The following is an 18,441-nucleotide window of genomic DNA, read 5'->3' on the forward strand; positions in this document are numbered from 1 at the left end:
CAGCACCCAGCGCGTCTTGGGGGCTGCCCAGCCAACCGATTTCTATTGCGCCCACGCAGAGCGTCGGCTAAGCCGGGCCCGCTCCCCTGCTCCCCAGGCAGCCCCGTGTATGATGCAGAGCCATGGCCCGGGTGCCGCGCGGCTGAGCTCACTGCGAGCCCCGTCAGCAAGCGCCCCTACTCAGCGAGTGGAGAGCATCCCCCTGCCAGGGCGCGATCTCAGCCGCCTCCCCCCACATTCTCTGGGGCCAGATCGCCCATCACCCCAGCACGCACGAGCTGCTGCAGCATGAGCTAAGGGCCAGGCAGCCCCAGGTGGGGCTGGGAGAGACTCCAGCCCCCCCAGGCTCCGCCCGCCCCACGTCTCTCTCACCCCTCTCCAGAGGCCTGCAGCCCACGAGCACTCTCCCTTTACCTGGCTGTGCGCCCCAGACAGCCCTTTGGGCCTGATGGCTGCCTCTGTGATCAGACAGGACACGGCAAGCATCTCCTCTGCCCCGGCCCGCCCCAGCTGCCACCAGCCTCATGGTGCCAGGGACTCGCTGCTGTGCCATGCTCGGGGCTCCTCCCTGGCTGGACTTGCTGGGTCACGGGGCAGCGTCTGGGCTGGACGCAAACCCTCTCCCCACTCCTATATAGGCAGCGTGGCGGGGCTGAGCTGCCCCATTGTTCCTCTGCATGCTCCGCAGGATGGTCCAGCCTGCATCGCAATACGTCCCCCACCCCACGCCAGCCGGCTTCTCTGCTCGGGCGCCGCGAGCCTCCACAAAAATCCCAGCGAACAGAGAAACCTGTTACTCGGGCACATTCTCTGCGGCGAAAGCACGGCCCTCCCACCCTGCAGGGCACCGGGGGCATTTCCAGGGCAGAGGCATGGCCAGAGAGCGACGCGGCCGGAGCCAGGCACAGCCGGTGCGTGGTGCTGAGCTGCCCAGGCCCGGCCCAGCTCCCTGGGACAGGAACACGCTGTTCGCGTGAGCCAAGGAGAAGGGCTCCAAGTCTCCACAGGCCCAGGCACACACGCCATGATCAGGAGTTAACGAGGCACCAGACCACCTGCACGCACAGCCACATCGCTGGCTGGTCCCCTCTCCCCTCATCCCCTCTAGCCAGGCTGGGACCCCTTCCCCTCATCCACTCCACCCCCTGAGCCAGGCTGGGACCCCTTCCCCTCATCCCCCGCCCACGCCAGGCTGGTCCCCTCTTCCTACATTCCCCCCCCGCCCGAACCAGGCTGGGACCCTTCCCCTCATCCCGCCCCGAGCCAGGCTGGTCTCCTCTTTCCACATTCCCCGCCCCCCCCAAGCCAGGCTGCGACCTCTTCCCCTCATCCCCCACCCAAGCCAGGCTGGTCTCCTCTTACCACATCCCCCCGCTCCCCAAGCCAGGCTGGGACCCCTTCCCCTCATCCCCCGCCCACGCCAGGCTGGTCCCCTCTTCCTACATTCCCCCCCCCGAACCAGGCTGGGACCCTTCCCCTCATCCCGCCCCGAGCCAGGCTGGTCTCCTCTTTCCACATTCCCCGCCCCCCCCAAGCCAGGCTGCGACCTCTTCCCCTCATCCCCCGCCCAAGCCAGGCTGGTCTCCTCTTACCACATCCCCCCGCCCCCCGCTCCCCAAGCCAGGCTGGGACCCCTTCCCCTCATTCCCCGCCCACGCCAGGCTGGTCCCGTCTTTCCACATTCCCCACCCCGAAACCAGGCTGGGACCCCTTCCCCTCATCCCCCCTGAGCCAGGGTGGTCTCCTCTTTCCACATTCCCCCCTGCCCCGAGCCAGGCTGGGACCCCTTCCCCTCATCCCTCACCCGAGCCAGGCTGGTCCCCTCTTCCCACATTCCCCCCCACAAGCCAGGCTGGGACCCCTTCCCCTAATCCCCTCCCCCCCCCCGAGCCGGGCTGGGACCCCCTCTTTGGAGCACTTACTTTGAAGCCAATGTCTCCCTTCTTGCAGCACAGACAGGCCAACATGAGGAAGATGAAGGTAAAGAGACCAGAGAAGGAAAGCGCCACCACGGCGAGTGACGAGGACCAGGAGAGCTCGCTAAGGGGGGTGCCGTCTGCAGGGAGACAAACATGGGGGGAGGAGAGATTAGGGGGGCAGGCGACAAATGCAGAGCGTCTCCCTTGGGGGACAGAGGCAAGACAGAGAGGGGACAATACCAGGGAGCTGCGTCAGGGAGCCTGGCCATGGTGAGAGTCCGGGGCAGGGCTGGGAGCCCCGCGGCACTGACCCCAGTGTGGACCGAGCAGGGGTTGAGCCACCTCTGACAGGAAGAGTCCATGGACACACTGTGTGAGGAGGCAAAAAACAGTCCCAGGCCAGGCCTCCCGACCCAGCTGCTGTGCCCCTGGATGTACACGACACCCCCTTGGCTCCCGAGCTGGCCCCGGAGGGCAGCCCCAGCACAGCCAGCGGCCCACGGTGGCCGTGAACAGGCGCTGAAGGCCAGGGCTTGAGGCTTAGCAGAGTACCCCGAATGCAGCCCAGGAGGGAGCCGGAAAGAGGGGAGATGCTGCATTACGCCCACCGTCCACAGGGGGGCACTGCTGCACCACAGACAGGTAGCCGCAGGCCAATTGCTCTAGGGCCGATCCCCTGGCCCAGGGGGCACCGGCCTGGGGCCCCGTCGCCTGCTAACCACAGGGACGCCCATTTGGAAAAGACTTAGAGAGAACAACTGAACCGGTCAGAATTAGTTTCACTGCAAAGAAAGCAAAAAGAACAGCTGAACCCCGGGCCGCCAGGCGCTGCGGTCAGGGGGCAGGAGACACTTTTCAAAGCGAAAGAGCAGATTTGCCATTCACGCCCGTTTATACAACCCCCGAGGAAGCCGTTAACTGGCTTCCTAAAGCCTCGGTCTGTGTACGCACACCTGTGTCCATGCCAGTGTGTGCGTGCACCTGTGTGCATCCGTGTGCGTGTTCCCGCTCACGCGTGTGCGTGTTCCCGCTCACGCGTGTGCATGTTCCCGCTCACGCGTGTGCGTGTTCCCGCTCACGCGTGTGCGTGTTCCCGCTCACGCGTGTGCATGCCGAGGATGTCCGGGTACACGTGCGTCCTCACTGCACACGCAAACAGGTCTCAGCCTCTGCGGGGCCTAGCACTCACTGGAAGACACAGCAGGTACCTGGGCGCCGCACTGTTGCCATGACAATAATTCACAGATTCCTAGCAGAGGCCTGCCCTGAAACAATCCCACAGCAGAATTGTCAGGAGAACATCCCCGAACGGTCCGTGATGGCGAATCCCCCACGCCCCTTGGTAAGCTGGTACTCCAGCACTGCGCCCAGTTGGGGAGCCACACTGGCCTGTCCCAGGGGATTTCTAGCCACCATCCCTTCCTCTGGGATCCTGCTTTAGCCCTGCCAAGCAATTCCAACACGGGCCGGTTCCTCAGAGGATGAGGCAAGGAGCAGAAGCAGCCCCTGCTGCTCCTCAGCTCCCTGCCCCACGAGCACTGGTCTCTGCAGCCCACGTGGGTTCCCAGGTTGCTTCCTGGCACCATTCACTTGCTGAATCTCTCCTACATGGCCTGAAATGGGCTGGGTCCTTCATGCCCCCACCCCCCCGCAATCTCTACGTGCAGAGTCAATTTCATCCAGCAGCCCCCAGGTTCTGTAGGGTCCATGCAGGATGCTCTCAGCGAAGGATCCAAGGATGGTTCTCTTTGATTTACTACGCCCTCAATTAGTGGCTTTGCACACACACCGGGAGGCCGTAGAGCGGAGGGGAGGGGAGGGACGTGGGGGGAGCTGCGAGTCTGGGGGCTGCAGGGTGGGGCTGGACCTGGCTCCTGTCCATGGGGAGGTCCTTTTCCAGGGCGCTGGTGCACGCTCCCAGAATCCCAGATGGGGGAGGTGGATGTTACCAGCTAAACAGAGATTAACCTACATGAAGGTGCAAGGGTCACCCGGGGACGGCACCGATGCAGCCAGCTCTGGGGTTGGCCGCCACAGCAGTTTTGTTCTGCCAGCATCACATCGGGGTGGGAGGAAGAAGAAGGACACGGCCTTCTACTCAAACCGCACGAGGGGCATTTTAGGCAGGCAGAACGCCACAGCTGCGGCAGGAATTCGGGCAGGTCACCGGACGTGCTGTTCCTCCAGCTGAAAAGCCCTGTGCTAGCAGACTGTGCTCCCGGCCTGGGGACCCGCTCAGGGGCAGGTCAGCTGCAAAACCTCCCATCCCCCAGCAAACAGGAAGGAAGCCGGTGCCCGTCTCTCGAAGGGCTCCGCAGGCCCCGGTTCCTTCTCATGCCCCATGCAGACGAGGACTGAAGATGGCCCTGTCCCATCCCCGACCCCTGGTGCCATCCCATCGCTTGGGGCCTGGCCCAGCACGGCATCTCCTCACAAATATCCCGCTGGCTGGGACGGTGCCGCAGCCCCAGGAAGACGGGGCGCGGGGGATGAGCCCAGCACCTCCAGGTGAGGGGGAACAGGAGCCGGGGACCCAGGCTGGGAAGGAACCCAGCTCTGGCCACAAGCAGTAAAGCACCAGGAGAGAGAAGTACTGTGAGTACCGGTAATGGGCCAACCCCGCGTCTCCCCTCTGCTGCAGGCAAGTCACCAGGGCTTCCCCCGGCCCAACGTGCTGGCCTCTCCCAGGAGGTTCGGAGCCTTTCAGAAAAGCCCAGGGAGCAGCAGGGTGTGATGCTCACGTGGATGCACCCCCCACCTCCCCAGGGAGCCCAGAGCATCGCTGCTGCGGCCAGGGTAAGCGAGAGGAGCCGCCGAGCAAGCCTGCCCCGAGCAGGGAGCCCAGCAGAGCCATCCAGCCCCCGCTGGCCTCGAGAGCAGTCAATGGCAGACACAAGGGCCCTTCATGCAGAGGGTTTACGGGGCACCTGTGGAGAGAACATTGGCGGCTTTTGTTGCCGAGCTGTGAACTTGCTTTGTGCACGCTCGATGCCAGCAGCTCAGCCGCTTCCCGCAGGAACCCCCACCAGCACCCGCCTGACGAGCTGCAGCTGAGTATTACTATGCTGCTCCAGAGCCGCCGGGAACAAACGGCGTAATTATACCAGGAGGAAGCAGCAGGAAGGCACAGGAGCTGCCATGGGGGCCCAGCCACGACTCAGAGGCCAGCCGGCTTGCTCCACGCCGACTGCCGTAAAAACACCACAGCCAGATAGCCGGCTCCAGGAGCCAGGCCCCTCGCCAGCCCAGGGCGCCCAGCGGCACAAGGCTGGCTCTGCAGGGAGCCGAGAGAAAGGCAACCAAAGTGACCAGGGAGCTGCAGGGACCCCCGGAGGAGGAAAGGCTAAAAGAGCTTGGCCATGGGGGTAGGGGGTACATGCAAAGCAGCGATGAATAGGCTGGGGGACAGCGAGGGATAGAATGACAGCAAGGGAAACACAAGGTGCTAGACCTTGGGACAGCCCAACAGAGGTGCGGGGAACCCGGATGCAGGCAGATGGACCTAGAGAGAGAGAAACCACTAGCCACGCTGGGCACGAGCCAGTGATGGCCACAGGATGGAGTGGTTGGAACGGGCATCTCAGAGCAGGACAGCTGCTGAGACTGGCTCCTAACTCGGAATGGACACTGCTTGAGGCAGGGCCCCTCTTTCTGCCGGCTTGCTGCACCACCGAGCGCAGCGACCCTGCACGGCAAAGCAGGGAGACGACAGGCCCCGTTTGCTCTTTGGCTTCTGGGTCATTTTGCCTGGGGGGAGCTCCCAGGAACAAGCAGGGCCCACGGCACCAGAGACATGGCTCACCCCGGGGCCGTGCCCGCAGTGCCGGAGAGATGGCTCATCATGGGGTGGTACCCACGGCACCGGAGACACAGCTCCCAGGCTAACTGGAGCACAGCCCCTTGCCCGTCTCACGGCAATGTTCCTGTTCACCCACCAGAAGCCCAGGTGCCCTGCCCATTCCCTCTCTGGAGAGCCCACCAGCAGAGCTGGGCTCGGGGTCAGCTCCTCACACACCAGCCAAGCCAGACCAGGCTCCGCCAGCTGGGACAGCAGAGGGAGGGATTCACCAGCCACTGAGCCTCCTTTCTAGCAGAGGATTCTAGCAGACGCAGGTGTGTCGGAGAGAAGGCTTTGGATTCTTTGACCATGGGATGGTGTTCCAAGAAGGAGTGCTAGGCAGGACGGGCTCCACCTAACGAAGAGGGAAGAGCATCTTCGCAAGCAGGCTGGCTAACCTAGTGAGGAGGGCTTTAAACTAGGTTCACCGGAAGAAGGAGACCAAAGCCCTGAGGTAAGTCGGGAAGTGGAATACCGGGAGGAGGCATGAGCAGGAGCGCATGAGAGGGGAGGGCTCCTGCCTCATACTGAGAAAGAGGGGCGATTAGCAGGTTACCTCAAGTGCCTATATACAAATGCACAAAGCCTGGGAAACAAGCAGGGAGAACTGGAAGTCGTGGCACAGTCGAAGAATTATGATGTGATTGGAATAATGGAGACTTGGTGGGATAACTCACATGACTGGAGTACTGTCATGGATGGATATAAACTGTTCAGGAAGGACAGGCAGGGCAGAAAAGGTGGGGGAGTTGCACTCTATGTAAGGGAGCAGTATGACTGCTCAGAGCTCAAGTATGAAACTGCAGAAAAACCTGAGAGTCTCTGGATTAAGTTTAGAAGTGTGAGCAAAAAGGGTGATGTCGTGGTGGGAGTCTACTATAGACCACCGGACCAGGGGGATGAGGTGGACGAGGCTTTCTTCTGGCAACTCGCAGAAGTTACTAGATCGCAGGCCCCAGTTCTCATGGGAGACTTCAATCACCCTGATATCTGCTGGGAGAGCAATACAGCGGTGCACAGGCAATCCAGGAAGTTTTTGGAAAATGTAGGGGACAATTTCCTTGTGCAAGTGCTGGAGGAACCAACTAGGGGCAGAGCTCTTCTTGACCTGCTGCTCACAAACCGGGAAGAATTAGTAGGGGAAGCAAAAGTGGATGGGAACCTGGGAGGCAGTGACCATGAAATGGTCGAGTTCAGGATCCTAACACAAGGAAGAAAGGAGAGCAGCAGAATACAGACCCTGGACTTCAGAAAAGCAGACTTTGACTCCCTCAGGGAACTGATGGGCAAGATCCCCTGGGAGAATGAGGGGGATGAGGTAGATGAGGCTTTCTTCCGGCAGCTCACGGAAGCTACTAGATCGCATGCCCTGATTCTCATGGGTGACTTTAATTTTCCTGATATCTGCTGGGAAAGCAATACTGCGGTGCATAGACAATCCAGGAAGTTTTTGGAAAGCGTAGGGGACAATTTCCTGGTGCAAGTGCTAGAGGAGCCAACTAGGGGGGGCGCTTTTCTTGACCTGCTGCTCACAAACCAGGTAGAATTAGTGGGGGAAGCAAAAGTGGATGGGAATCTGGGAGGCAGTGACCATGAGTTGGTTGAGTTCAGGATCCTGACGCAGGGAAGAAAGGTAAGCAGCAGGATACGGACCCTGGACTTCAGGAAAGCAGACTTCAACTCCCTCAGGGAACGGATGGCCAGGATCCCCTGGGGGACTAACTTGAAGGGGAAAGGAGTCCAGGAGAGCTGGCTGTATTTCAAGGAATCCCTGTTGAGATTACAGGGACAAACCATCCCGATGAGTCGAAAGAATAGTAAATATGGCAGGCGACCGGCTTGGCTTAACGGTGAAATCCTAGCGGATCTTAAACATAAAAAAGAAGCTTACAAGAAGTGGAAGGTTGGACATATGACCAGGGAAGAGTATAAAAATATTGCTCGGGCATGTAGGAATGAAATCAGGAGGGCCAAATCGCACCTGGAGCTGCAGCTAGCGAGAGATGTCAAGAGTAACAAGAAGGGTTTCTTCAGGTATGTTGGCAACAAGAAGAAAGCCAAGGAAAGTGTGGGCCCCTTACTGAATGAGGGAGGCAACCTAGTGACAGAGGATGTGGAAAAAGCTAATGTACTCAATGCTTTTTTTGCCTCTGTTTTCACTAACAAGGACAGCTCCCAGACTGCTACGCTGGGCATCACAAAATGGGGAAGAGATGGCCAGCCCTCTGTGGAGATAGAGGTGGTTAGGGACTATTTAGAAAAGCTGGACGTGCACAAGTCCATGGGGCCGGACGAGTTGCATCCGAGAGTGCTGAAGGAATTGGCGGCTGTGATTGCAGAGCCATTGGCCATTATCTTTGAAAACTCGTGGCGAACCGGGGAAGTCCCGGATGACTGGAAAAAGGCTAATGTAGTGCCAATCTTTAAAAAAGGGAAGAAGGAGGATCCTGGGAACTACAGGCCAGTCAGCCTCACCTCAGTCCCTGGAAAAATCATGGAGCAGGTCCTCAAAGAATCAATCTTGAAGTACTTGCATGAAAGGAAAGTGATCAGGAACAGCCAGCATGGATTCACCAAGGGAAGGTCATGCCTGACTAATCTAATCGCCTTTTATCATGAGATTACTGGTTCTGTGGATGAAGGGAAAGCAGTGGATGTATTGTTTCTTGACTTTAGCAAAGTACTTGCAAAGTACTTGCAAAGTACTTGTATTGTTTCTTGACTTTAGCAAAGTACTTGCAAAGTACTTGCATGAAAGGAAAGTGATCAGGAACAGCCAGCATGGATTCACCAAGGGAAGGTCATGCCTGACTAATCTAATCGCCTTTTATCATGAGATTACTGGTTCTGTGGATGAAGGGAAAGCAGTGGATGTATTGTTTCTTGACTTTAGCAAAGCTTTTGACACGGTCTCCCACAGTATTCTTGTCAGCAAGTTAAGGAAGTATGGGCTGGATGAATGCACTATAGGGTGGGTAGAAAGCTGGCTAGATTGTCGGGCTCAACGGGTAGTGATCAATGGCTCCATGTCTAGTTGGCAGCCGGTGTCAAGTGGAGTGCCCCAGGGGTCGGTCCTGGGGCCGGTTTTGTTCAATATCTTCATAAATGATCTGGAGGATGGTGTGGATTGCACTCTCAGCAAATTTGCGGACGATACTAAACTGGGAGGAGTGGTAGATACGCTGGAGGGGAGGGATAGGATACAGAAGGACCTAGACAAATTGGAGGATTGGGCCAAAAGAAATCTGATGAGGTTCAATAAGGATAAGTGCAGGGTCCTGCACTTAGGACGGAAGAATCCAATGCACCGCTACAGACTAGGGACCGAATGGCTAGGCAGCAGTTCTGCGGAAAAGGACCTAGGGGTGACAGTGGACGAGAAGCTGGATATGAGTCAGCAGTGTGCCCTTGTTGCCAAGAAGGCCAATGGCATTTTGGGATGTATACGTAGGGGCATAGCGAGCAGATCGAGGGACGTGATCGTCCCCCTCTATTCGACATTGGTGAGGCCTCATCTGGAGTACTGTGTCCAGTTTTGGGCCCCACACTACAAGAAGGATGTGGATAAATTGGAGAGAGTCCAACGAAGGGCAACAAAAATGATTAGGGGTCTAGAACACATGACTTATGAGGAGAGGCTGAGGGAGCTGGGATTGTTTAGCCTGCAGAAGAGAAGAATGAGGGGGGATTTGATAGCTGCTTTCAACTACCTGAAAGGGGGTTCCAAAGAGGATGGCTCTAGACTGTTCTCAATGGTAGCAGATGACAGAACGAGGAGTAATGGCTTCAAGTTGCAGTGGGGGAGGTTTAGATTGGATATTAGGAAAAACTTTTTCACTAAGAGGGTGGTGAAACACTGGAATGCGTTGCCTAGGGAGGTGGTGGAATCTCCTTCCTTGGAAGTTTTTAAGGTCAGGCTTGACAAAGCCCTGGCTGGGATGATTTAACTGGGAATTGGTCCTGCTTCGAGCAGGGGGTTGGACTAGATGACCTTCAGGGGTCCCTTCCAACCCTGAGATTCTATGATTCTATGATTCTATGAATAACATGAGGGGGAAAGGAGTCCAGAAGAGCTGGCTGTATTTTAAAGAATCCTTATTGAGGTTACAGGGACAAACCATCCCGATGTGTAGAAAGAATAGCAAATATGGCAGGCGACCAGCTTGGCTTAACAGTGAAATCCTTGCTGCTCTTAAATACAAAAAAGAAGCTTACAAGAAGTGGAAGATTGGACAAATGACCAGGGATGAGTATAAAAATATTGCTCGGGCATGCAGGAGTGAAATCAGGAAGGCCAAATCACACCTGGAGTTGCAGCTAGCAAGAGATGTTAAGAGTAACAAGAAGGGTTTCTTCAGGTATGTTAGCAACAAGGAGAAATTCAAGGAAAGCGTGGGCCCCTTACTGAATGAGGGAGGCAACCTAGTGACAGAGGATGTGGAAAAAGCTAATGTACTCAATCCTTTTTTTCCCTCTGTCTTCACTAACAAGGTCAGCTCCCAGACTACTGCACTGGGCAGCACAGCATGGGGAGGAGGTGACCAGCCCTCTGTGGAGAAAGAGGTGGTTCGGGACTATTTAGAAAAGCTGGATGAGCACAAGTCCATGGGGCTGGATGCGTTGCACCCGAGAGCGCTAAAGGAGTTGGCGGATGTGATTGCAGAGCCATTGGCCATTATCTTTGAAAACTCATGGCGATCGGGGGGAGGTCCCAGATGACTGGAAAAAGGCTAATGTAGTGCCCATCTTTAAAAAAGGGAAGAAGGAGGATCCTGGGAACTACAGGCCAGTCAGCCTCACCTCAGTCCCTGGAAAAATCATGGAGCAGGTCCTCAAGGAATCAATTCTGAAGCACTTAGAGGAGAGGAAAGTGATCAGGAACAGTCAGCATGGATTCACCAAGGGCAAGTCATGCCTCACTAATCTAATCGCCTTCTATGATGAGATAACTGGCTCTGTGGATGAGGGGAAAGCAGCGGCCGTGTTGCTCCTTGACTTTAGCAAAGCTTTTGACACGGTCTCCCACAGTATTCTTGCCAGCAAGTTAAAGAAGTATGGGCTGGATGAATGGACTATAAGGTGGATAGAAAGCTGGCTAGATTGTCGGGCTCAACGGGTAGTGATCAATGGCTCCATGTCTAGTTGGCAGCCGGTATCAAGTGGAGTGCCCCAGGGGTCGGTCCTGGGGCCGGTTTTGTTCAATATCTTCATAAATGATCTGGAGGATGGTGTGGATTGCACCCTCAGCAAGTTTGCAGATGACACTAAACTGGGAGGAGTGGTAGATACACTGGAGGGCAGTGATAGGATACAGAGGGACCTAGACAAATTGGAGGACTGGGCCAAAAGAAATCTGATGAGGTTCAACAAGGACAAGTGCAGAGTCCTGCACTTAGGACGGAAGAATCCCATGCATCGCTACAGACTAGGGACCAAATGGCTCAGCAGCAGTTCTGCAGAAAAGGACCTAGGGGTTACAGTGGACGAGAAGTTGGATATGAGTCAACAGTGTGCCCTTGTTGCCAAGAAGGCCATTGGCATTTTGGGATGTATAAGTAGGGGCATTGCCAGCAGATCGAGGGACGTGATCGTTCCCCTCTATTCGACACTGGTGAGGCCTCATCTGGAGTACTGTGTCCAGTTTTGGGCTCCACACTACAAGAAGGATGTGGAAAAATTGGAAAGAGTCCAGCGGAGGGCAACAAAAATGATTAGGGGACTGGAACACATGACTTATGAGGAGAGGCTGAGGGAACTGGGATTGTTTAGTCTGCAAAAAAGAATGAGGGGGGATTTGATAGCTGCTTTCAACTACCTGAAAGGGGGTTCCAAAGAGGATGGATCTAGACTGTTCTCAGTGGTAGCTGATGACAGAACAAAGAGTAATGGTCTCAAGTTGCAGTGGAGGAGGTTTAGGTTGGATATTAGGAAAAACTTTTTCACTAGGAGGGTGGTGAAACACTGGAATGCGTTACCTAGGGAGGTGGTAGAATCTCCTTCCCTAGAAGTTTTTAAGGTCAGGCTTGACAAAGCCCTGGCTGGGATGATTTAGTCGGGGATCGGTCCTGCTTTGAGCAGGGGGTTGGACTAGATGACCTCCTGAGGTCCCCTCCAACCCTGATATTCTATGATTCTATGATTCGGAGCTGGCTCCAAAACCCTTCCCGGGACACACTTAGCAAAGGCAGGTGGGCAGAAGTCAGCCCCTGCTCGTCGCTCGCTGCGCTCACACGCAGCTAAGGTCCGTCTCCCTCCATCCAGCACGAAGTCTCCACCAGCGTCGCACGTCCAGAAGAGTCGCCCTGAAGTCAGGGACTCTGATGGGGGAAAGGGCAGAGCAGGGGTTTGACTGTGTCTCATTTTATCCACCCCCCACCCCGCGCTGTGCAGGGGCTCTGGCTCTCAGCCCCAGATACAGGCCACGGGCCACCCCGCTGCAGTCAGTGCAATGCTCTGTGCCGGCCCCCCACATGTGTGGGGCAGAGAAGCTGGCGCAACCTCTGCCTGCGTTCTGGCCAGCGCCACCCCACTCCCTCTCCCGAGCAATACGCCACCCGTCAGACAACACCCTGGGCTCCCCGCAGGAGATGCCACCTGGACACGTCCCCACCACGCCCCCGGCCGAGTCTCCGCCCAGGAGCCGATTACCCACTCCCAGAGCGAGCGCCGTGTGCCATGCCAGCCCCCACGGTCACAGCGCCACTGGAAAGCTGGGCGGGCAGCACTTCCCCCCACGGTCCTGGCTCGGCGACACCAACGTTGCTGAAAATTCGAGGCTATTTTCAGTCTTTGCTGTGAGTGCCCAGAAACCGCCCCATTAACGCGGGAGCTGAGGGTCAATTCCCAGCTCCCTCCCACGCCGGTCGGCTATGTGAGGGGACAGTTTAAAATGGGGGGGGGGCAGAAAACCCACACCTGGGACAGGGGTTAGGCCATTGGGCCGAGGGCCAGACAGCAGCAGAGAACTCGGCTTCCTGGGTTCTAATCCTGGTGCTGCCCCAGACTCAGTGTGTCACCTTAAAGGACACTGTCGGCTTGAACAAAACCAGCGCTTTTCTGTCTGAAACCTCTGATGCCAAAGGCTTTTGGAGACTAGCATCTGGGCACTGCACAATTCTTAATGGCTTTGGCACCCACCCCTGTGATCAGGTCAGACCTATTACCCCACTGTAAACAGGGAAACTGAGGCACAGCGAGGCTAAGTGAGTGGCCCAAGCTCGCACAGGAAGTCTGTGGTAGAGCAGGGAATTTACACAGGGTCCTCTGAGCGTCCTGACCACGGGGCCATTTCCCTCTGACAGGGGTTTAAAGGTGTGTTGTCAGAGCACGTTAACTAGCTCCATCTAACCCCACCTTCTAAAACTCTAGCCAAGGCAAGGCCAGGCCACTGGACTAGCTTACAACCGCCTTGTCTCTCATCATGTGCGGTCTGCCACCGGCGGGGCACTGGGCCCTCGTCTAGACAAAGCCTGGATCTGGAAGGGGCTGTGGGGAGCTTTCTCTCTCCTCAGCTTGTTTCCATGGTGAACAGGAAGCACTCTGTGCCTCGACTGTCACCGCATCCCCTGGGGAGCGGGGCTGGCAAGAGAGAACGTGGCTAACTGCAAAGAACAACAGGAGAGCAGCAAAGCCAGCATGAGCCCCTGGGACAAGGATCTTTCGGCCAGAATCATTCAAGGGGCAGAGGCAGGAAACGGATTTCTTTAAATGAGCCAGATTCCAGAAGTGAAGATGGACAGCCCCTCTCTAGGCTCGCCGTGCCTCAGTTTCCCTACCTGTAAAAATGGGGGTGATGATTTTGACCCGTCTCAAGCAGGTCCGGCAAGGCCCGAGTCAGGACCCCAGCCCCTGGGCTAACAGGCCCGGTGGAAGTGCAGGTTACTGGAGGGACTCGGGGTGGCTCTTCCAGTGCACGCTCTGTCACGCACAGTCATGACGAGGCCTGGCAGTTTGTCACACAGGCCCATCTCCTTTGGCAGAGCTCCCGGGAACCTCACTTGCAGCGCTGTCTGAGCAAAGACTGCAGGATCACCCATTATTTGCATTTACATCTTGGCCCTCGAGGGTGGCCGGTGACGGGTCACTCAGTTATTAACAGAGACGTCCCGTGTAACAAAGTTAAAGACTTATTCCCTCGGAGACCACTTCAAGGCGGAAACGGTGCCACACCCAGACAAACAAAGCCCACGAACGCACGCTCCTGCCGTCTGGCACAGAGTGCGGAGCTCGGCGCGTCACTGGCTGCAGACTAACTCTCACAGGGAGCCAGCCAAGGCCTTTCCAATTCGCACCACTGTGCCCTCGTCTGCAGAAACCCTGCGCCCCCCCGCCCCGGGCACCTTCCCAGCCAGGCCAGAGGGGCCAGTGCAGGCCAAAACAGAAGCTCTCCCGCATCCCTCCCTTCCCCTCACAGACACCAGCTGTGCAGCCCCCGGGGCGGCTCCCAAGCAGCCTGCTCCAACAGTTCAAAAGCTCAACAGCTCTTGTGGGCCCATCTCACGGCACTCGGGGTTATTGGACACGGCCTGCTCCCGACAGCCAGTACAGCCGGGGTGAGAGCTTCATTCCCGAAGGCCCCTCCAGCGGCCCCAGCACGCGGCAATTACTAAAGTGAAGCTGGCTCCTTGGCAGCAGGGAAAGACGCTCCGCACGGCACCAGCTAGCAGCTAAAGCAGGGAAAGGACAAGACAGCCGGGAACGAGGGCACCGTGGGAGTGGACGAGGGTGTCAGGGCAAGGGAGCCGTCAGAGCAGATGAGGGAGCCGGGGGTGAGGGCACCGTGAGAGCGGATGAGAGAGCCAGGGGTGAGGGCACCATGGGAGCGGACGAGGGTGCCAGGGGGACGATGGCACCGTGAGAGCGGACGAGGGCACCGGGGCGGGGGGGCGATGGCACCGTGAGAGCAGATGAGGGAGCCAAGGGCGGGGACACCGTGGGAGCGGATGAGGGAGCCGGGGGGACGATGGCACTGTGGGAGCAGACGAGGGAGCCAAGGGCGGGGACACCGTGGGAGCGGATGAGGGAGCCGGGGGGATGATGGCACCGTGGGAGCAGACGAGGGAGCCAAGGGCGGGGACACCGTGGGAGCGGATGAGGGAGCCGGGGGGACGATGGCACCGTGGGAGCGGACTAGCTGCACCAGCCAAAATCCGGGTCTGAGTGTGAAAACAGACGAGAGCTGGGGGGAGGGAAGGGGCGCTGGCTCCCAGCAGGGGCCCGCGAACGGGCCGGTTACAGTCAGCACCATGGACAGGGGCCGTGGGGTCCAAGAGAGGGAGCAGCGGAGCCAGGCACCGCTTGCAGCCGGGGACACAGGCTGCAAAGGAAGCCACGCTGGAGTGACTTGTTTACCGGTTGTCTTTGGAGCATGTCAATTGATTCAGGCATTGGCGCAGTAGCACTGAGCGCTCACCTAGCGCTTTACCAGCTCCACAAGCCCTGTGCTAGGCAGGCAAATAACATCATCAACCCCATGACACGGGGGCGGGGAAGGGGAGAAACTGAGGCAAAAAGCAGGGAGATGATTGGCCAGGGTCAGTGCCAGAGCAGGATGATGGCTCCGAAGGTCCACGGGGCCCTGCTGCCCCTGCAGGACCCACTCCCCGGGAGGACGGGTGTAGAGACCTGGCAACAGAGCCGGCCCCTCTTGTATGGCTGGAGGCCGGGCACGGCCTGGCAGGCGGCAAGGAGTCACTGCGCAGGGACAGGAAGAGGACAACAGCCCACACTGGTAGCACACCCCCTTTGTGTGCCAGCACCCAGCTCTGTGGGGCCCAGGGGCGAGGGTGGGGTGGGGACAGAGCTAGTGGATCCAGGACTAAGTAACTCAGTCACCCACCCGTGCGCCATCCCTCTGGCTGGCGCTCCAAGACAGGAGCGTCAGAGACGGACATGGCGCAGGAGGCTACCTCGCCTGCCCAGCCATAGCAGGACCAGCCGGGCTGAGCAGTGGCCCAATGTGCAGGACTCCCCAGACTAGGGGGGTCCAGGGGAGGAGCAGGGTCTCTGCTCTCCTGCCAGAGGGGAAGGGCTTCACCAGGGTGCTACTAGCAAAGTCGTAAAATGTGGAACCGCAAATACTAAAAGGAGAAACCCCTCCTCAGCTTCACAACCTCCCGGGAGCTCAGCGCCGGGTCGCTGTGGTCTACACCAGCGGCACAGAGCTCAACCCCATCCCACGTGCCCCAGCCTCCATGCCCAGCTGTGACGAAGTGGGACTGTTCTTAACGTTTTCTCTGAATATTGTGGGGGTGCCTCAGTTTCTCCTAGGCAGTTCTTAAGTATCTAGGTGGTGGGGTAAGGGTGTATGATCATTGCAGAGCCCTAGTGGGCAGGTGTGTGCAGGGGTCTGGACACAGAGAATGGCCGACACCCTGTTTCCTGGCCACTGATGGCCTGGGCCCTTCCCCCCTGCAAGGTGAGAGCTGAAGGGTTGGAGAACAAAGGAATCAGGTGACCTCCTGGCCCAGGAAAGGGAAAAAGCCCAAAGGAGGAAGGACTGGAGGGAGTTTCAGTTTGGGGCTGGCTGGGAAATGGAGTGAAGTGCAGACAGGGTTGTCTGGCTCACTGCCCCCCAAAATGGACCCGGCTGAGGGGTCCTGTTCTCTGCACCTACAAGCTCTGTGTTAGACCATGTTCCTGTCATCTAATAAACCTCTGTTTTACTGGCTGGCTGAGAGTCACATCTGACTGCGGAGTTGGGGGGCAGGACCCTCTGGCTTCCCCAGGACCCCGCCTGGGCGGACTCGCTGCAGGAAGTGCACGGAGGGGCAGAGGATGCTGAATGCTCCGAGGTCAGACCCAGGAAGGTGGAAGCTGTGTGAGCTTTTTGCCTTGCAGACAGGCTGCTTCCAGAAAGGAGACTTCTCCAGAGTCCTGCCTGGCTTCGTAGGGAGCAGTTCCAGAGCATCGCCCGGGGACTCCGTGACACCAGTGGGCTCCGAAAGGTGCCAACTCCCGCCAGCTGAATGCAGCACAAACCCCAACCCTGCACGGGATAAAACACCCCTTGCACTGTGTAATGGCTTTGCGGTGTAAACAAGATCAAGCCGGCCTGGCCTCTCACACGAGATCTGACGGAAAAGAACAGAGCTAAGCCAATTAAACCACTGCACAGCCAATGTACAGCCATGGGATTGCCTGTTCTCCCCCTGAACACCTTCCACAACAAACCCTCCAGCCGCAGCCCTGCCTCCCCCAAGCATGTGTCCCAGGGCCCAGCCAGCCAGGGCTGAGAGCTGCAGGGTGCCCTTGAGCTGAGCACCAGCAGGAAACCATGGGATGTCGCTGTCATGGTGGAGAGGAGCAAATGCAGCGAGACCTTTCAGGCTTCATGCCGTCACCGGGCTAGGGAGTTCGGTCTCTCTTCCCACTGGCTGGGCTCAGCTGCATTTTAAGTCTCGCTCGGTTTAGCCCCAACCCAAATCTGTTTGCAACATACACTTGAGCTGGAAAACAGCTGGGACGAAGGACATCCAGCCAACTGTTTGGATGGCAAAGTTGCTCGGAGGTTGGATACTTAGCAAGGCTGTCAGCAGAGCCAAAGGTGAGCTGGTCTCTCCACCCAGGCCTCCCTTGGAGACCTCTTTGCAACATCCATGCAAGAAACCCCAGTGCCAGCAGCCCAGTGCTCAGGAGCAGCCCCACAGTATATCACTGCAGCCCTGCAATGAACCGGGGAGCACAGGGAGAGCCCCTCAGGACCAGACAAGCAGGTCCAGGCCCAGGACACATGAGGGACTCTACAATAACCATCCACCAAGCGTGGAAAGCCAGCAGGCTGCAGCTTCAAGCATCCAGGTGGTTACGGCGAATGAGGATCCGGGCCAGAGAGATATGCTTGGAGCTGCGCAAAGCACAGGGAGCCCGAGCGTGCCGTCTGACAGGCAGAGGCAGGGAAGGGGAGAGGCCCAGGGGAAGGAGTGACTATGTTTCTTCACTGGGTCCCAGGGGCCTAGCAGGAGGAGCAGGTCTTTAGGAAGGCTGTGAATGCAGGGAGGGTGGTGGCTCGGTCAGGAACGGGAGGGCTCCCTGCCTAAAGGGGTGGAGATGTGAGCGAGAGCAGGCGTCAGGGCTGGGGTTGCTGGCAGAGCAGAGGGGCGGCAAGCGGACTCCGGGATGTGGGGCGACCCCAGGATCCAGCCCCGCTCACTAGCAGCGGAACGGGAGCTCAGCGGCCGCTGCAGGGAGACATTGGGGGCTCACAGCTCCTTCCTTCCGCGCCCTTGTGAGACACAAGGCTGAGAGACTCACTGCGGTGCTGAGTCCCGCTGAGTCCGCCCTCCTTCCCGGCTGAGCCAGACACCTGTAGCAGCTGAATAATGGATGAGCCAAGAGCAAGGGACGGGGAAGGGAATGAGGGGACCGTGCAATCCCCGAGGGCCGCGGTACGGGCAGGGCAGCTGCCACGAGGCAGGTAACAGGGCCATGGGCACAGTGCAGCCCCACTCTGGACTGGGCGCTGCTCCGATACTGACAGCCAATCCACAGCCAGTCGCCAGGACCCGCGTCCTTAGCCTGCTTGCCAAACTCTGGCATCTCCAGCACCCGGCAGAGAGGGCTGGCTGCTGGAGGAGCCGAGCCGTCTTCACAACACAACTTAAAAGCCACGAGCTGACCACTGCCACCCGAAAAACACCCCTGGGCAAAGTTTCACATGCTGTTCTGGCAAGAACCGGAGACGTA

The sequence above is a fragment of the Eretmochelys imbricata genome, chromosome 14 (genome assembly GCF_965152235.1).
Source record: "Eretmochelys imbricata isolate rEreImb1 chromosome 14, rEreImb1.hap1, whole genome shotgun sequence".
NCBI lineage: Eukaryota > Metazoa > Chordata > Testudines > Cheloniidae > Eretmochelys > Eretmochelys imbricata.